The 18,850-nt window shown below is 39.3% G+C and overlaps 1 long non-coding RNA gene across 1 annotated transcript in view; it reads left to right on the top strand.

Moving 5' to 3' along the window:
* The window catches only part of LOC145980948 (uncharacterized), a 34,946-nt gene extending 18,157 nt beyond the window's left edge, over positions 1-16,789 (top strand). The window contains exons 5-6 of the long non-coding RNA XR_014440898.1: positions 15,904-15,973; positions 16,600-16,789. This is a non-coding gene — a long non-coding RNA (uncharacterized LOC145980948). The remainder of the gene's footprint in view (positions 1-15,903; positions 15,974-16,599) is intronic.
* Positions 16,790-18,850: the final 2,061 nt, after the last annotated feature.

Below are 18,850 nucleotides of genomic sequence, written 5' to 3'. Positions count from 1 at the left end.
GTCAGAGTCAAGAAATTAAGAAGTGATTTACAAGCTTTACAAACCACACTCAATGCCAGTCTTCAACTAGAAATTACAAATTTACAATCACAATGCATGGACCCTCTTCTAAAAATTGACTCAGAACTCAAATTATTGCTTCAGAAATATACTGATTTGGCCACATTGGATAATTTTCAAAGTTTAGAAGAAGCTGTAGCAGCTCTTCAAGCCAAATTTAAGACCCAGGCCACCAACTCTGAGCAATTGAAACAACAATTGGAAGAGCAGATTAATAATATCCAGACACAACTCCAAACAATTGTCAAAAGCATAAAATCACAAGAAGATTTTGATCTAGTGATTTCCACTCTAAATGAACAGAATCAATCACTGGAGATACCTAATCTGGGCCCTCAAAACAATGCCATAGCCGAGGTTAAAGAAAAAATTGAGACACTTGAAAATTTTATGAACAACTTGCCATCTTCTGATGCTTTGAGTGCAATAACTCGGAGTGTTGCCAATATTAAGCTGCAACTTGAAACATATGAAGATTTTGGAAAAAATCAAAGTACCATAACCGATCTTGAGGGTACAATAGCAGCAGTGCAAAGTGATTTGACAAATGTACAAGAATCTCTAGAATCCCGCATGCCTGGTGTTGTAGACACCCTTGCCAGTGTCCAGCAACAGATCACAAAACTTGAAAACCTCAACACTGAATCTCATTTTCATCACTTGATCGATGATATCCAAACAAAACTTGAAATTTTACAACAATCAACACCTACTCAGGCAGATATAGCCCTGCTCCAAGATGCTATGCGTGGTGTGGTTGATGCTTCTGAATTAGATGATGTGAAATTGGCACTTGAATCTTTGCAAAATACTGTATCAAATCTGCCTACATCACAGGAACTTAAAAATATAAAGAGGGCAGTGAATCGCATATTGAAATCAGAAGATATCAAGAATATCCAGACAGAGATCAAACAACTTACTCAGACAGTGGCCACTCTACCAACTAATCAACATATTAATGAACTGCATGCCCTGTTTGAGGATATCAGAAGACAGTTCCATGATCTTAGTGCTCAAAATTCAAAATTGGCAGTTGTTCAAAATTTACAGCAAATTGAAGCTAATATCAAGCAACAGCTAGGGACCATGGAATCCAATCAAGCAAATGCTCTGTCTGTTTTTGCCACCCAGCTACAAGAAATTGTGCAACAATACAAGAAACTTGTTGTGGACATAAAGATCAAGCCAGGCCATGATGATGTTGTTAGGACTATCAATGAGCACCTTGAATCTGTAACAAGTAGATTGCTTACAGCAGAAAAGGAAATAACTGGCATAATCGAGAATCCTAAACATACAGTAATTCTTGAATTGTACAGTATCCCCAACAAAGAATATGATTCACCATTTACACCAGGCGGCAAAATATATATGCTGTCCCCTGCACAATTTTATTACCAATTTTTTTGTTGGGGGCACACTTAGACCAATCAAGATCAAATATTGGCTACAACCACAGCCACACCACTACCCTACCTTATCAATAACAAATGCTGACAACAAACCAAAAATCACCAGTGTAGAGTTAGAGGATTTTACAGATCCCAATACATTAGAAACATCTTATGCTGAAGATGATGGCTCTCTGGAATTTTTTATACAAATAGGAGACAAACTGTATTTAGAAAATCCTGTACTATCAGCTGCTGAACACCCCATAGTTGCAATATTCTTGTTTACATATTATGTCTAGACAAATTATTGATGATGAATTACACAGACAAGCCAGACATAATTATAAGAGACTGCCAGTGGTTACAAAAGGCATAAATGATTTATGGCAGTGCGACTTGGTGGAAATGGCAAGTGGACAGCTGAAAAACTTAGACAAAATTAACAAGGGCTACAAGTATCTACTCACTGTCATAGATACATTTTCAAAATTTGCCTGGGCTGTGCCACTCAAATCCAAGACTGGAAAATGTGTTACAGAAGCCTTCAGGATAATCATCAATCAGAGTGGAAGATCACCGCGCTATTTGCAAACAGATAATGGCAAAGAATTTTATAATTCTGTGTTCCAACAATTTATTAAAAGCCAGTCAATACAACATTACTCGAGTTACAGTGATCTCAAGGCCACAATTGTAGAGAGATTCAAAAAAACCTAAAAAATCATATGTATAAACAATTTACACTTCAAGGTAATTATAAATGGCTTAATATTCTTCCAGAACTTCTACATAAATATAACAACTCTGTCCATTCCACAATCAACATGAAACCCTCTGAAGTAACTTCATCTGATGAGCAAAAATTGATCAGCACTGTTTATTATCCTAGATACCAGCCAACAACAAGAAAAGCCAAATACAAGGTGGGTGATCAAGTAAGAATCAGCAAATATAAGCACTTATTGAAAAGAGGCTTTACCAGAAACTGGAGCACTGAATTATTTACAGTGGTTCAAGTTAAACCTGGGACCCGATACACATATATAATAAAAGACCACCGAGGAGAAATTCTCAAAGGCCGGTTCTATGAAGAGGAACTCAGCAAAACTAAGCAGCCTGACACATATCTCATAGAAAAAATCATCCGCAGAAAAGGCAACAAGTTACTTGTCAAATGGCTAGGACTCCCAGAACACAGCTGGATCGATGCAGACAAAGTGATACTATGAACACCTGGGATGTTATAAAGAGGCTGCCAGAACCTGAACAGCAGATTAAGAGAAATGGCAAGTTGCTGCCTGATAATATTAGATGTCTTATTGTTGGGCCATCGGCTTGTGGTAAAACTACACTAATGATTGATAATTTTTTTATTGGCACCCAACTGGTTAGACTGGAAAAACAGGCACTTGTATGTTTTCTCTAAGAGCTTAGAACAATTAAAATATCAGCAGCTGATGAAGCTATATGATGGACTGGATATAGCCACTTTTGAACCAGATGTTAAGCCACTCCATGATTATCTTGATAACTCTGTTGTTGTGTTTGATGACATTATACTGGATAATCAAAACAAGGTTAGAAATTTCTTTACACAGGGCCGACACAAAAACATTGATTGTTTCTACCTGGCACAGACTTTTTCAAAAATACCGAAGCAGCTGATCCGAGACAACAGCAATTTTATATGTGTGTTTCATCAAGATCATACCAACGTCAAACAAATACATGATGAATATGTAGGTGGGGACTTGAGCTACAATGATTTTTCTAAGTTTTGCAGTAGGTGCTGGAACCAGGACAGTTATGGGTTTGTCACAATTGATATGACAAGAAAACCCAATAGTGGTAAATACAGAAATAAAATCAACAATTTTCTAGACATTGAAACATATATAAATAAACATGAAAAGGCCAATCATTGGTGATCTTAAATTAAGAGATTATCTTGTAAAAAGATTTAAGGGATGGAAATCAGAGAACCGAGGAATCTATGAACAACACAAGCAAACAGAACAGCCTATTATTGATGCTATTAGTGAATTAGGTAAAAATATCAAAACTGTTGCAGAGCAAAATCAAAATTTGATCACAGAGCTTGTACCTGTAGCTGCTAGGAACATATTAGATTATCCAATCACCCCACTTTCTAGTATTCATACACCTAGTCCTGTTGCTCCTCGAAGAATTGAAGCTACTCTGGATCCTATTGAATTGGGTCTTCTTGCTCAAAAATATTTAAGCACACCTAAAGACAACAAAGATGAGGTCTTTGGCCTATATGCTGACACAGAGCGTGATGTTAGCATCATACATAGAATTGGCAATTTCAGAGTAACATTTATGGGAGATGATCTAATTGTATATTCAGAATCTCATCTTGGAGAAAAAGGTGGTTTTGTTAAATATCCCGGCACACCTGGATTGTGGGAACTGATGACTAGGAAAAAGCCTGGCAGCTATACAGATCAAGACTATGAGCACTACAAGGAAATATTAATAAAATCAGATGCTCTATACCAGAACAATGATCCCACACAAAAAAGAGTCAAGTCTAGCAGTGGAGCAAAATACAACAACTTAATCAAGCCCATATGGTCACAGATCAAGACTGGCAGTGGAATCAAACAATACAACACCCTGCCTAAAGAATTTGTGTGGGTTGATGATGTCAGGAAACTTGTAGATAGGTTGCTGGTGATAGCTGGGGAGGAAAATGCTGGCAACCACAATTTTTACAATGAAAAGTTTGGAATTATGGACACGATAAGCACAAAATTGTCTAATTTTATAGTGAATGACACTAAGGGCATTGGATATCTTATAAAAATTATTAATACTCTACCACCTAAATTTAGGAATATCTCTGAGGGTCGGGGGTTGGTTAATGACATCATAAACAAGCTGCCATTTGAACTACACATTCCAGGCTATCAGTATTGTGGTCCAGGCACAAAATTGGACCGTAGATTAAACAGAGGTGATCCTGGTGTTAATCCCCTAGATGCTGCTTGTAGAGACCATGACATAGCATACAACACACATTCTGATCTTGACAAGAGACATGTTGCAGACAAGAAATTAGAAGAGGCTGCATTTGGTAGATTTGTAAGCAAAGATGCTTCTTTAAGTGAAAAAATAGCAGCATTGGGGACCACCATAGCTATGAACACCAAACAAAAACTGGGGTTTGGGTTGTGAATATGTATATAATAAACCTAGGATGAAGACCAAGGGTGTTATGTATCAGATACCTTATGCAGGTCTTAAATCTCTTAAAACTATTGATAGTCTTTTAACCAAAAAGCAGCGCAAGAAAAAAAATTCTTGTCTTGCCAGGGCCATGGTATGAAATTGTTGCTTAGTACCCCCAATTAAAAAAATTACAGCAATCTAGAAAAAAATCACATGTGGGTGGATTTATATTTACTATCCCGGCCATCTTAGCAGCACTTGGGGCTGTGGGGAGCTTGGCTGGGGGATCAGCTGCCATAGCAAAAACAGTAATAGATGCCAAGAAAAATAAGGCAGAATTAGATGAAATAAAGCGCCATAACCTGGCCATGGAGAAACAAGGCAAAGGTGTTAAGAGAGCCATGAATAAGTTTAAAAAAACAAGAGCCGCTTACAAACCAAGATATTGAAGCTTTAATCAAGCCACTGGGCATCAAACCTTTTAGAGGTGTGTACATGTCTGATTCTTTGCCAGAACAACCACTCAACAAAGAGTGTGGCATAGTTAATTTGGATAAGTACAAAAATCAGGGCACTCACTGGATTTGTTATCTGAAATATTTAGAAAAATGAGGCATTTTTGTTTGATTCATTTGGAGGTGTTCCACCTGAAAATTTAGTAAAATATCTAAAATCAATTAATCTTTATTACAATAATGCCCGTGTTCAAAATTTCAAAGATGTTAATTGTGGACATCTGTGTTTATCTGTTCTTACATATCTGTCTCAAATAAATAAACCATCAATTGAAAATTTTCAAAAAGCCCTGTGGTATTTAAAACATCATGGGGGTATTCCATCTCACCAGCCAAAATTCAATATTGAAACTTAGATTACATGATGATATAGTGTATCCCAAAACAATAGCTCTCAGAGCATTTTATGGCATGTACTTGATCCCTAATATTACACACCACAACAACACAATTGCAGTAGGGGATAAAAAAATTGTCATCACTCCAGGGCAGTATAATCTGTCCACTTTAAATGCTCAGTTACCCAGAGGTATAGTATTAACTCAAAATTCTGTCACTCACAGAGTAGAGATTGTATCTGCTACAGAAACAGTGGATCTGGGTACTATAGGAGAGCTGTTAGGCTTTGAGAACAACACAAAACTTGAACCAGCCATCAAACACACTGCTATTAATATACCTAAATTCTAAGCCATAGAGACTCTAAATATTCACTGTAATGTGGCTGAGGCTATGATCACCAAATCAAATGGCATAGGCACTCACAAACAAACTGGCATCATTGCAACATTCAAACCTAACTCTGAATTTATGGAGCCCATCATCTACACTCCATCACCAACATTATATTTTACTGTGTGCCATAATAGAATAGATTATATTGAGTTGATGGTTACTAATGAAAAAGAAGAATTAGTTGATTTTGCTGGAGCCACAACAACTGCTATCATAGAGATAAATATTTAAATAAAAATACATTCAAAAAAATGGAAAATATTGAGAGTTATGAGCTACAATCATTCCCTCCAAACAGGAGGACATTTGCACACAGCAGCAACCCTAGAAATTCGTCTTTGTCGATAATACACTTCGTATTATAAAACCCCCACTTGTAATTTTTTTCTTCCGCTCACTATCTTTCATTCCTTGTGAATAAGTGCATAACAATTCCCCCTCCCTAAATTCGCATGAACGAATCCCAAATTATTCTTCACGAAGAGCTAGACCGTTCTCTTGACCAGATTCTCTCCTTAGCCTCCGCTATTAATTCCCCCCCTCCTTCCCCCCGAATAACCAGATCCAAGGCTCAACATCCCGATTATCCACAGTTTCTAGGTGGTCTAGAAACTCCCAAACGAAAAAAGAAACACCCAGAACCCCAAACCAGTACACCTAAAGCTAACACCCCTACCACCATCAATCCTACCCCTACCACTATCAATCCATCCCCGTCAAGAATGTCCGTAAATATACCCCATGGCTTATACCACGCCCCCTTCACAGGAAAAAACCCTCAAGACGTTGAGCAGTTTTTGAAAAGTTCGATAGTATTGCGGGCGCTTTGGCGTGGGAGGAAAATAAAAAACGCGAAATGTTGCCATTGTTCCTCGCAGACATAGCGCTCACATTTTTGAACGATCTCAAGAAGCAGCCAAACTTCAACACCCTCACCTTTCCGCAAATCAAAAAAGAATTAATTTCATTATTTAAAGGCAGTCACTTAGTCAGCATGCCCAGCCAAATTTTATTAGAGACAAAGCAGGAAATTAACCAGCCCATTCATGATTATGTTATTCGTAAGAAAAATCTCGTCCTTCAATTCTTCCCGCAAGCGACGAACCCTCAAATCCTTTCCTATGTTGTGTCGGGACTTCGATCTAAACACATCGCTGCGATAGGAGACAAAGAGTTCACCGACACAAGTTCTCTTATTGCACATCTGCAGAATCAAGAAAGGCAAGACATGCTGATTCAAGCTAGACGCAATGAGGAACAAAGTGAAGCGATGAAACTGATAGATGCCGCTAAGTACATGCACTCCATTTACGCAACAGCCTCCCCTCAGTTTCCCAGCTGTACGCAACCACAGGTCAGCAACACGCATCCTTTCCCCACACCTCAGCCTGCTTCGTCATTCGTGACGTATTCCCCCCTACCCCCCTCCCGCAGATCTCTCAAGCTCCATACAACTTTCTTCCGCAGCAATCGTATCAAGCATCACCAGCTCTCCCGACCAACTCCTGGCAGGTCCAAACCACGCCCACAGCCCCTCCTTCCCTCCCCTCCAGTCAAGCTCCACACACGCAGTCCGCTAGTTCTACCAGCGCGGCCGTTTCCCAGTCTTGCAACGCAATTTTGCCATCTGGCGGTTCAACAGCGAACCAACTAGATTCAGTCACAAATCAATTGCAAACCTTAACATTAGAAAATAAAGTTGAAGCGTTGTGTCACACTGTCCAGAACCTGGCGGATCAAATACAATCAAATAACAGTAATCAATTTCAGACCCGGCCTACTTTTTACGGCAAGGGGAATGGCAATCGCAGAGGTTCTACTCGCGGCACGAGACGTAATTTCAGATCTCGAGGTGGAAATAACAATTCAGTCGGGGGGCGACAAAATTCACAGTTTTCGCAATGCCAGATCTGTTTCCGTTCAAATCACTCTACCAGGGACTGTTTTTATAATCCAAACAATGAAAACAAGGGCGATTTAAACTGAAAAACCGTGTGAATCGATGGGACGGATCCACACGCAAGACAAAATTTGACACAGTTCCTATCCTTGAAAAAACAACCTATTCTTCATTCAAGCTCATGTAAATAATCACCCCCTAGAAATTATGATTGACAACGCAAGCCAGATTAGTATTTGTCCTCAGTATTTAATTCCACCCAATGCAAAGAAAATTCAAATGCACAGCATTATTAAAGGCGTCACTGGCAACAGACTTCCTATCTCAGAAATTGGAATACTCCCCATTCACATAGGAAGATATAGGTACTCCCACCCTTTTAGAGTTGTGCAATCCAAAGAATTACCTCCACTCCTTGGCAATGACTTTTTGAAGACACAAAATTGTGACATTTCACTTAGTACTAACCTGTTAACTCTTAGACGCTTAGGCCATATTCCGAACTATAACCTTCCCACAAAATCACACACCTACACCATCCCTGATGTATTTTTTTGTAAACTACACCCTACTAGCAACCAACACAGTTTAGTAACAATCCCAGAAAATGTAACCCTAAAACCTAGAACCCGAACATATGTTTCCGTTTCCATCACTCCCCCCCTCCCCCACAATATCCTACTCACACCTTCTCAGGAAACACTCCTTACATACAATATCCTCATACCCCATGCTCTCCTTAACACTTCTTCCCCTCTGTTACTAATTCATAACCCCTCAGAGAAACCAGTCACACTCAAATCCAACACCCCACTTGGCCAAGCAACCCCATGTGACATTCTAGTAGACATGACAGACACATCCAACACTGATATGACTACCACTACATACGCATGCACAGAAGACAATACAGACAACACAAGACTGAAGGAAAGTCAGAAAAAATTTGACCCATCTTGCATCAGTATTAACCCTGACTTATCAGGGGCAGACAAACAGAAAATCATACATTTAGTATTTGATTATGCTGATGTTTTAGCTTGGAAAGGCGATAAACTCACCACAACCCCAATTTATGAGTACGACATTGACATTGGCGACAATCAACCTCCCTATATGAGACAATACCCCATCCCTTTGAATCTTAGAGAGCAAATGAAAATTGAGCTTAACAAGCTCTTACAAGATGGCATCATTCGCAGGTCAGAAGGTAGTCCATTCCGACACCCAGTTCTCTTAGTGCGCAAGCGAGACAATTCGTTCCGCGTGGTGTCTGACCTTCGGGCAATGAATAAAATTATTCAGCCCTCTTCTCTCCCAACACCTAACATTGATAACATTTTAGCAGACATGGCAGGCAAGAAATATTACACAACCCTTGACCTTAAATCGGCATTTTTTCAGGTAAAATTAACAGAAAGGTCAAAGAAAATGACCTCATTTGCAATTAGTAATTGTGGAAATTACGAGTATGAAGTATTACCAATGGGATTGAAGACAAGTAGTCAGGTCATGAACAATGTAATGTCTATGGCTCTATCTGGCATAGATAGTTCCGAGATATCTGCATATACGGATGACATAATTTGCTACACAAACTCAGTTGACGCAATGCTACAAGTTTTACATAAAGTCTTTGCTAAATTACGTGCAGCCAATTTGAAACTATGGCAAAATAAATGTAAATTTTGCTTTGAGGAAATTCCAGTCTTAGGCCATCTTGTGTCGCAAAAGGGATTTAAAATTTCTGATCACATCCTGCGTGCAATCAAAGAATTCCCTCCACCTAAATCTAAGAAGAATTTGAAATCCTTCCTAGGCATATGCAATTTCATCAGACGCTATGTACAAGGGTTTGCGGAACCCGCAGAATGTTTGTTCAAATTACTCAAAGAGAAAGTAAACTTTCATTGGCATGAAGAGCATCAGAAAAGCTTTGAGGCATTAAAAGACAAAATTATTTCCGCACCCATTCTTAGACCTTATGACCCAAAGCAAACTTCATGCGTATACATCGATGCGTCCTACCAGGGTATGGGCGGTTGTCTTATGCAGAAAGATACTGATGGAGTATTACATCCGATAGCCTTCTGCAGCAGACACCTTACAGACACTGAGAAAAAAGCAGATGTCTTTTCTCTTGAAATTGCAGCTGCCTTTTATGTCCTAAAATCATTCAAATTCTTCTTAATCAACACACCCTTTATAGTTTTCACAGATAACCATGCATTGTCTTACCTTAGAACAACAAAACAGTTGTCCGGGGTCCTTGCTCGAAGATCACTCTTCTTCCAAGAGTTCGACTTCCAAATCCACCATATCCCATCATCACAGAATGGTATTGCTGATGCATTATCGAGGAATCCTGTAGACCCAGCCCCTTCCTTGCCCAACAACACAGCACAAGACACTTCCCTTGACACAGACGAGGAGGAAATACTAAATCAAGTCTTCATGTTACAATCCGATGACTTTGACATAGGTACGGCACAAAGAGAGGACCCATACTTACAAGCATTAATCAAAATTCATGAAAACCACCCAGATGCTGATCACAAATTAGAGAAAACAGCCTACTCATTTGTTCTTGACAATGGAATTCTTTATAGGAACACCAAATTTTCACCAGGCTATAGAAGACAGTTATGTATTCCCCAAAAACTAAGAAAAGAAGTGTTTCAATTAATTCACTATAACAAAATGATGGCCGCATATCAAGGTGCTGCTAAAACATATTCCCATCTCTCTTTACGCTACTATTGGCCTAATCTAAAGAAATATGTGTACGCTGCAGTACGCAAATGCACTGAATGTCAAGTAGCAAAAAGAGCTCACGGAGCCGTACAACATACACTGCAAACGAGCCCACCCGCTAGTCATCCCTTTAGTCAAATACATATTGACGTGTGTGGACCACTGACTTCAACCTCTGACACAGGACACAAATATTTTCTATCCGTTGTTGACAATTGTACCAGATTTGCCATAACTACAACCCTCCCCAACCATGATGCCAACTCCATAGCTAATGCTCTTGTCTCCCATGTTTTTCTCATTTTTGGTCTTCCAGAGACGATTATGCTTGACAGGAGCTCCCCGAACTGTAGCAAATTAATACAGGAATTATCCAAAATTACTGGTGTCACATTAAAATTTATTGATACTGCTGCCCACTTCAGAAATGGTGTAGTCGAATCATCTTTTCACTACTTGAAATCCATCATGAAAACTTATGTGGTAAAAAACAAGGTAAATGGCATGAACTTTTGGCTAGCGCGACCCATGCCCACAATGTAAGTACACATCTTGGCATGAACAACTCCCCCTATTTTTTGCTATTTGGACAACACCCTAGGTTAATTGCAGATGCTGTTCTCCCTACTAATCCCAACACCACTATCCACTCTAATGAACAGAGAATAGAACAACTCGAAGCCGCTCGAGAACTAGCACACAAACATTTAGCAAAGCGATTTGAGCAGCAAAAACAATGTGCCGACAAAAAGACACAACAAACAACCTACTCCCCTGGACAATTAGTTTACATTTTGGACACTACCCCTCATCCCCACGTACCCAAGGCATTTTCCTCCTCCTACAAATTTCAAGGGAAAATAATTTCACAAAACGACGTCAATTCCTATTTGGTGGAATACACCGATGGTCGTGGCAAACTGAAAACCGACGCTATCACGATTCACCGTTTGAAACCAAGGCACCTTGACTCGGACGAGTCTGTCACTTAAATATTCCATTTTTCCATTTTTCACCGTTGCACAGTCCATTCACACTTTATAAATATTCTTTTCGCACCCACATGTCAATATAATACTTGTATTTTCGCATTTTTTTTTCGCAACGCGATTTTTTCACAACGGACATTTTTCCTCAGCCACACACAAGAACGAGCACATGTAAAAACGGAAGTTCCGCCATTTTGATTCACGTAGTATCCTCTTCTTCCTGTTCCCTCTTCCTCAACACTGTACACATAAAGAGTCGGGAATTAACTTTCAAAGCAAGTTCGAAGACTAAAATAAACTTTTAATATTCCACAAAGTAATAATAATAAAGAAGTAGAAAGTAAAAACGGCCAATCAGGAACGTAGTCTCTCAACTGACTACTGGTTGAGTACGTTAATTTTCCACTCGCTAGCGACAACGCGATTTTTTCTGTCTGCAGCAAGCAGATTGTAAAAAAAGAAACTCGCACAAGTATCTGCGCATGCGCGACCTACCCGTAGACGAATCTCGCACAGCCGACGATGTAGCAATCGCCTCGGCTCGAGCAAATACATCGCGGAGCGCAAAACGAAAACAAATGGTAATAAAATACAAACAAATAAAAAATGCAGAAGTTTATATTATAAACTATTCAGTCTCGAGAATCGCTTGCATTACAGCTTGTTATTCCTTCTCTTTTCTAATTTATCATTAAGGCTCTTTAACCTTTTTATTTGAGTAGCTAACTCGCAAAGCATTTTTTTTCATCACAAATCTCATGCTTAACACATGCTATTTTTTTATGCAAACTCAATTTTAAAAATTGTATCTTTGTCCCTTTCAGGGTTCACTACCGAAAATGGCAGTAATGTTACTACTTTCCCTTTTTTCCCTCATTTTTTCGGTCACCACGGCGACTGAACATGTGAAAATCATTTCGGGAATTTATCTGAAAGAACTACCAGGAACCATCCCTTATCATTATACCATCCCCATCTACTATAATGTGAAATTAGAAATGCCTAAACCCCAGCACTTCCCATCAACACTACATAATGCCATGTGCAACAAAGGCGACGAAGATTCCAACCAATGTAAACTTGCGGTCCAACTCCAAAATTTTCATTCACACCTTTTTTCACACCTTTCCCACTTCACAAGACCCACTCCCAACACTTCCGTAGTTAGACAAAAGCGTGCACTCCTTGGCTTTATCAGTAGCATTGCTAACTATTGCTGTGATTTTGCCACTACTAAGCAACTAGAACCCCTATTTCAAAATGCTCATGAAGTAAAACAAACGATATCTAACATTAAATTACAACTGCAAGCTAATCATATTTTCTATCAAAATTTAACTGGTGAAATTCACTCTTTCCAACATCAGATTGAGGATGTTTTTACTGAATATGCTAACCACTCTGATAGTTTGGCTAGAAATCAGGAAGCATTAATTAATAAACTCAACAATTTAACAATCAAAGATGCACATCAAGCACAGGCATATCTCATCGAATTTATGACCCTAACCTTACAGCTTAGCCAAATGTTCACCCTTTTTGAATATGAGAACACCATTAACAATTGTAAACATCATTTTCTCTCTGAACATGTATCTAAAACAACACTGCCATCGCCATCGATGATACTCATAATGTTGTCACCATTAGTGGTACAGACCTTGAAAATTGTCAGGTCCATACACAGAAATTGTGCCTTCTGCCTTCTCACACAGGAAGACACGAAGGGCTCAATTTCTGTTTTTCCAAATTGATTCAAGCAACAACCGTGGCTGATACGATGAATGGGTGTACCTACACATGTCACGAATCCCACCTCACTGATGTGGTCAAATTAGATTTAAATGTTTATGCAATAATTAATCCTCCTCCTACCATCACTTTTTTTTACGCTAATGGCTCCACTTTACATTATAATCTTACCACTTTTCACGAACCCGGTGCAGTATTGTTACACGTGGCTTGCCGTACAGATGTACTTATCACCCCCCATATCAAAATTCATGCTATCTTTCCTTGTGGTTTCGATCATTCAACAATCCACCGAACCATTCATATCCTTCCTGCTGCCTGGACCAACAATCCCAATTTTCTACTAGACACCCATTATAAAATTTCCCCCCTTGTGAATGCAACGGCTCTTTATCATAAACAATGGACATTTCATATCCCTCACCTTAACCTCTCCCAATATAAAGTTCTTGACATCCCTCCCATAACTCCACTTTACAGACATGCGGATTTTCCTATCATTATAATTTTTGTCTGGCTCACATGTCTTACTCTAGGTGTCATATACCAATTTAAACTTCTCCACATTCCCCTTTTCTTATGTTTTACTTCTAAGTCTCGTGCACTTATCCCTCATGACCTTGTAAAATCTCCTGCACATACAACCACCTATCTCTTCTTAATTTTCATAGTTCTGCTGCTTCTCTGTATTTGCATTACCTACATGTACTTACGTCTAAAACGTCACACTTCTTGCTGTTCATGTTGTCACCGGCGAACCCCATCTCCTCCTAAGACATGTTCCGTCCCTATTATTAGTCCTCCTATTTCCGTAGCTGCTATATCTCAACGTCCCGCACATTCCCCTCCACCCCCTCCCACTCTTCGTCAACTTACAACTCCCACTCGCTTAGCTCCTCCTCTTCCCACACGTATCACCTTCGATGATGGCTACTGTCTACCCACCCCTGTCATTTCACTTATGTCACCTTCGACTCCAACCTTTACTCTTCCGCACTTAGGCGAACACCTTTTATTATAACTTCCCCTTCCCTACGCTTGTCGGCTCCCCCTTGCACAACGTCACCATCTGGCCATACTACACTCACGGCGTTCTCAAGCATCTCTTCGGCAGTTCCGCATACAGCCAGTCACCCAGCAGTCGGTCAGCGAGGAATCATCATGGCGCAGCAGTCATCCTGGAGCAGCTGTACAAGCAGCCAGCCAGCCAGCAGCCATCTATTGCAGACATCATGCAGCCAGCCAGCCAGGAGACCTCCTATTGCAGCAGACACCATGCAGCCAGCCAACCAGCGGCCATCTATTGCAGACATCATGCAGCCAGCAGATATCTTATTTCAGCTCATCATGCAGCCCGCCAGTCGGCCAGTGGACATCATGCAGACATCATGCAGCCAGCCAGACACCATGCCGCCATCCTGCAGCAAGCACATAAACATGTAGCCAGCAGACCACAGGCAGCCTGCAGCTCAGCATACCACCAGCGGTCAGCATTCCAGCTGAACATGCAGCCAGACCCGTGCAGTACCAGCTATACCGACAGCTCCAACTTTTTTTTATTTTTTTTTCCACATTATTATATACAGGGTTTTTATTTTTCTTTACTCAATGTACTTTCAATTATTATTTCCAAATATACTCTCCATAACCATCTCTACTCTGCTTCGTAACCACTCACAGTGGATACATCTTGGCCAGGGGAATGATGAAGGAATTGGGAGCATAAATGTCGAAACATTAATTTGCCTCAAACATCGCTCTGAAGCTCGCAAGTTGAACGCTCATTCACCCCACATTCCACCGGATGCAGAGCCGAGCAACAAGAATTTTCCACTCGGCTCTGCACAGTCAGCAAGGCAACGGCCCTCGCCAGCGGTGAGTGCACCTCCACTGTAAATTTCCATCTGCATCCAGGGATACCCCAGGTGCACAGTGGAGGTGCAAAGTCCACCAAGCTATGACTCAAATCCAATGTATAAAACCGCTGGAGACAGTAAATCGACCTCTCACTTCGCTCCAATATCACCACCCAACTGATCGACGAGAAGAGGACGACGGCCTGCTGAGAGATCGCGACACTACGAGGCGGCAACAAGCGAGAAGTCCATAAGCAGTCCGGATTAAGCCAACCGAAGAATCTGCAAGAATAAAACAAGTCGCCGAATTGCCTGCCGTCTCTTATCGTCATCTTCGATCTCTCCAGCGGACACCTGTCACCGTCACCGTCGCCAGAAGCCGAGGGCCAGACCAACAGCAAGGGGTGAGTAGCGTTCAACAACACAGGCTCCCAACAATCCTTCATCAGCCTCCTTAAGGGTAGAGGTGGTTAGCCAAGTCAAACTTAAGACCTATTGTATTTATCTGAGCTACGTCCCGGCGTGACTCTATCCCGTACCTTACCCGACGTCACGCTACAATATTTAAAATATTATACACCATTTAATATAACACTAATAGAAAATAACACATTTATAGAGGATTTTGTTTCAGTAATGTGTCAGGTAACATAGTAAGTGCATAATTTTGGGTAGATTTGTTTATCCTAAATATCTGATAGTATTTTACAATGTATATGATTCTGTGTATATGTTCTTATGTTTTACAAGACACTCGGTCAGCTCGGCAAATCCTGCCCGAAGATTTTGTGTTACCATAGACGACAGTATATTGAGGACAGTAAGTAATAATAAATAAATATTTTCTTTAACTGTAAAAATATCATTTTAATTTCCTATTTTACTACTATATGAGTTAATTCTTTTCACCACTGACTAAAATTCACCTTTACACTGATCAAAATTACTTTAGATAATGAGATCACTTTTATCTGAATTCAGATACCAGTACAATTTTATACAACATGAAAATATTTCACTGAGATATTCATAAATGCTCGATGCAATGGTTTGTTTGCAATTTAATTAAATATATTCATTGAAAAAAATATTGTTCTATAAAATATTAGAAACGTCACACTTCATCAGGTATATAATTTGTTTCTACCAATAAATACAATATTTTGAAGCGTTTTCGTACGTTTTTGCGTTCAGGGGATTCGAATTAAACATTCCAAAATTCCGAAAATATTTCAAAGTTAGTATTTACCACAATATATATTATAATATTTTATTTTAAGCACATTCATGTAATAATTAATGAGAATTTGAGATACACAATTATTAAGCAACATATCAAATGTTTAACACAAGAATACTCTACAATTATATTGTAAGCAACTTGAATATGTAATATTGTATATAATAGTTGATAATTTCATAATTTGCAACATTTTTTAATTGTAGATGACGATTAGTGCAGATGCAATGTGGAGCACAATTCTGCTACTCTGCATGATGCTGAGGATATTCTAATGGGAAAAATTATGTTGGTTTAGGAAAGAAGCACATAATTCTACTTCATAATAAATTCATTTTTTAAGAAAGATTGAGTTGTATAATAATGTAGAAAAGTAATAAATGAATATTTTTGATCAGCAAATATCACTCAACTTTTAAAACAGTAATATGATGAATGTGTAGTCGCACAACATATCCACAATGACACGCGCATACATATATACACATAGCACATAACACACACACACACACACACAGACAGAGGTTTTCAAATGGGACGAAAGGAAACGATCGTTTATATTTTCTCTATTTTCACGATCCCACTCACATCAACAGAAACAGGTAAGAAAAAATTGTTTAGAAGTGATACAAAACAAAATAATAAACGCTTATAAAAGTACACTTAGGTTTAGAAATAGCCTGAAAGGGAACAAGCTATCATCTTCGAAATTTCAAAATAATTACTAAAATATTTTAAAAAAATGCAAAATATGCCTCGGAAATTTCAACCAATGTATCAAACTAGATTGAGGAAACCTCTAACTATTAGCCAATTACGAACTTTTAATTGCCATCTCCATTGTTATCTTTGCTTAATTTGAAAATTGACCATAACCAAATTAACCACAAGGAGATGGCGGTTCCTAAATGACAATAGTTAAAGACATATTTTAGTGAAATACGCAGTTCGTGTTGCTAGAAGGTCTTCATCGTTGTAAGTCACCTAACCCATTCACTAAGAAAAGAAAAAATGTTGATGTACTGAAAAAAAGTTGACAGAAAATTCCAACATCCGAGAGTTAAAACGTTTGGCTCATAGATGGCTCTGTCGTCGTCTATCAAAATTCCAATATCCGAGAGTTACAACGTTTTGCTCATATATGGCTCTGTTGTTGCCTATCAAAATTCCGTGACCTTCCGAAATTCAAAAATGTCTACCGGAAGTGGACGTATCTCGAAAACGGTTAGAGATAGCGTAAAAATAACACAAAAATCCCCCCCCCACCCGTTGATCCAACTGTCGATTTTGGCAACATAGAGTACGCGTACAAAATTTGGTGGTCCTGAGGTCAAGGGGTGGGCCAACTGACGATTTTTATTTCGATCACTCGTAGCTTTCGAAGGGATGATCGTAGGAACATATTTTTTTTGTTTTTTGGGGGGTTAGCATCGTCTGTCCTCCGAAATTCAAAATTGAGACCGGATCTCGAAAACGGTTACACTTTTGGTCAAAATCTGTTTTTTTCTTGGATATGCATACATAGGTTAGTTTAGTCCGTAAAAGATTGTAAAAAACAAAAAAAATAGGTCAAAGGAAGCGGTCAGCGTAAGAAAGAACATAGCGAAAATTTACAAAGGTGATAAAGTGTTGCCAGAGCCTCTACTGTGCATTTTTTTCTCCTTTTAGGTTAGCTTAGACCGTAAAAGGTCGTAAAATCAAAAGTAGGTCAAAGGGTGTGTCCAGCTCCTACCGTTTCATACTACTCTAAATGTAGGTTAGTTTAGTGTGTAAAAGATCGAAAAAAAATCCTCATGACAGATCATAACTAGAGTGAATGTATGTTACCTAACTCGTAAAAAAGTGAATAGGTTAAGTTATATCACGTAAGATCGTGACATACCTACAAAGGATGAGATGGAAAAAACCGAGTTGCGGTGAAAACTGTTCTGGAACGTCGTCGAACGCCATAAAATACACAAAAAATCGTCATAATATGATACAACTGAGGCTAAATCCATAGAAAATAGGGGATACCTACAAAGGATTTCGTAGAACCGCTCATTATACACTACTTCTTTCACTTGGCTCCAAATGTAGAAGTCGCAATGCGTTAAATCGGGGGATCGAACTGGCCAAGGAATCGGGCAGCCTTCGGCCAATCCATTTCTTTTTTGGGTAATTTTCATCCAGCCACTGTCGCACGCCCAGGCAGAAGTATGGATGTGCGTCATCAACGATAATTTGATCGAGTCATTTTTCCTGCCCCAAATCTAAATGGCATCACTTATGAACATTTTTTGAGGAACGGGATGACAATGTTGTTGGAGGATGTGCCTCTAGCTACAAGACGTGACATGATTTACCAGCATGATGGCTGCCCAGCTCGATCCCCCGATTGATTTGACGCCTTGCGACTTTTACATTTGGAGCCACATGAAAGACTTAGTTTACAAGACACAGGTAAACTACTGTAGG

Source organism: Lepisma saccharinum, chromosome 28 (genome assembly GCF_977018435.1).
Source record: "Lepisma saccharinum chromosome 28, izLepSacc3.1, whole genome shotgun sequence".
NCBI lineage: Eukaryota > Metazoa > Arthropoda > Insecta > Zygentoma > Lepismatidae > Lepisma > Lepisma saccharinum.
Note: the sequence above shows the minus strand (reverse complement) of the source record. Positions and strands in the feature narration are given on the sequence as shown.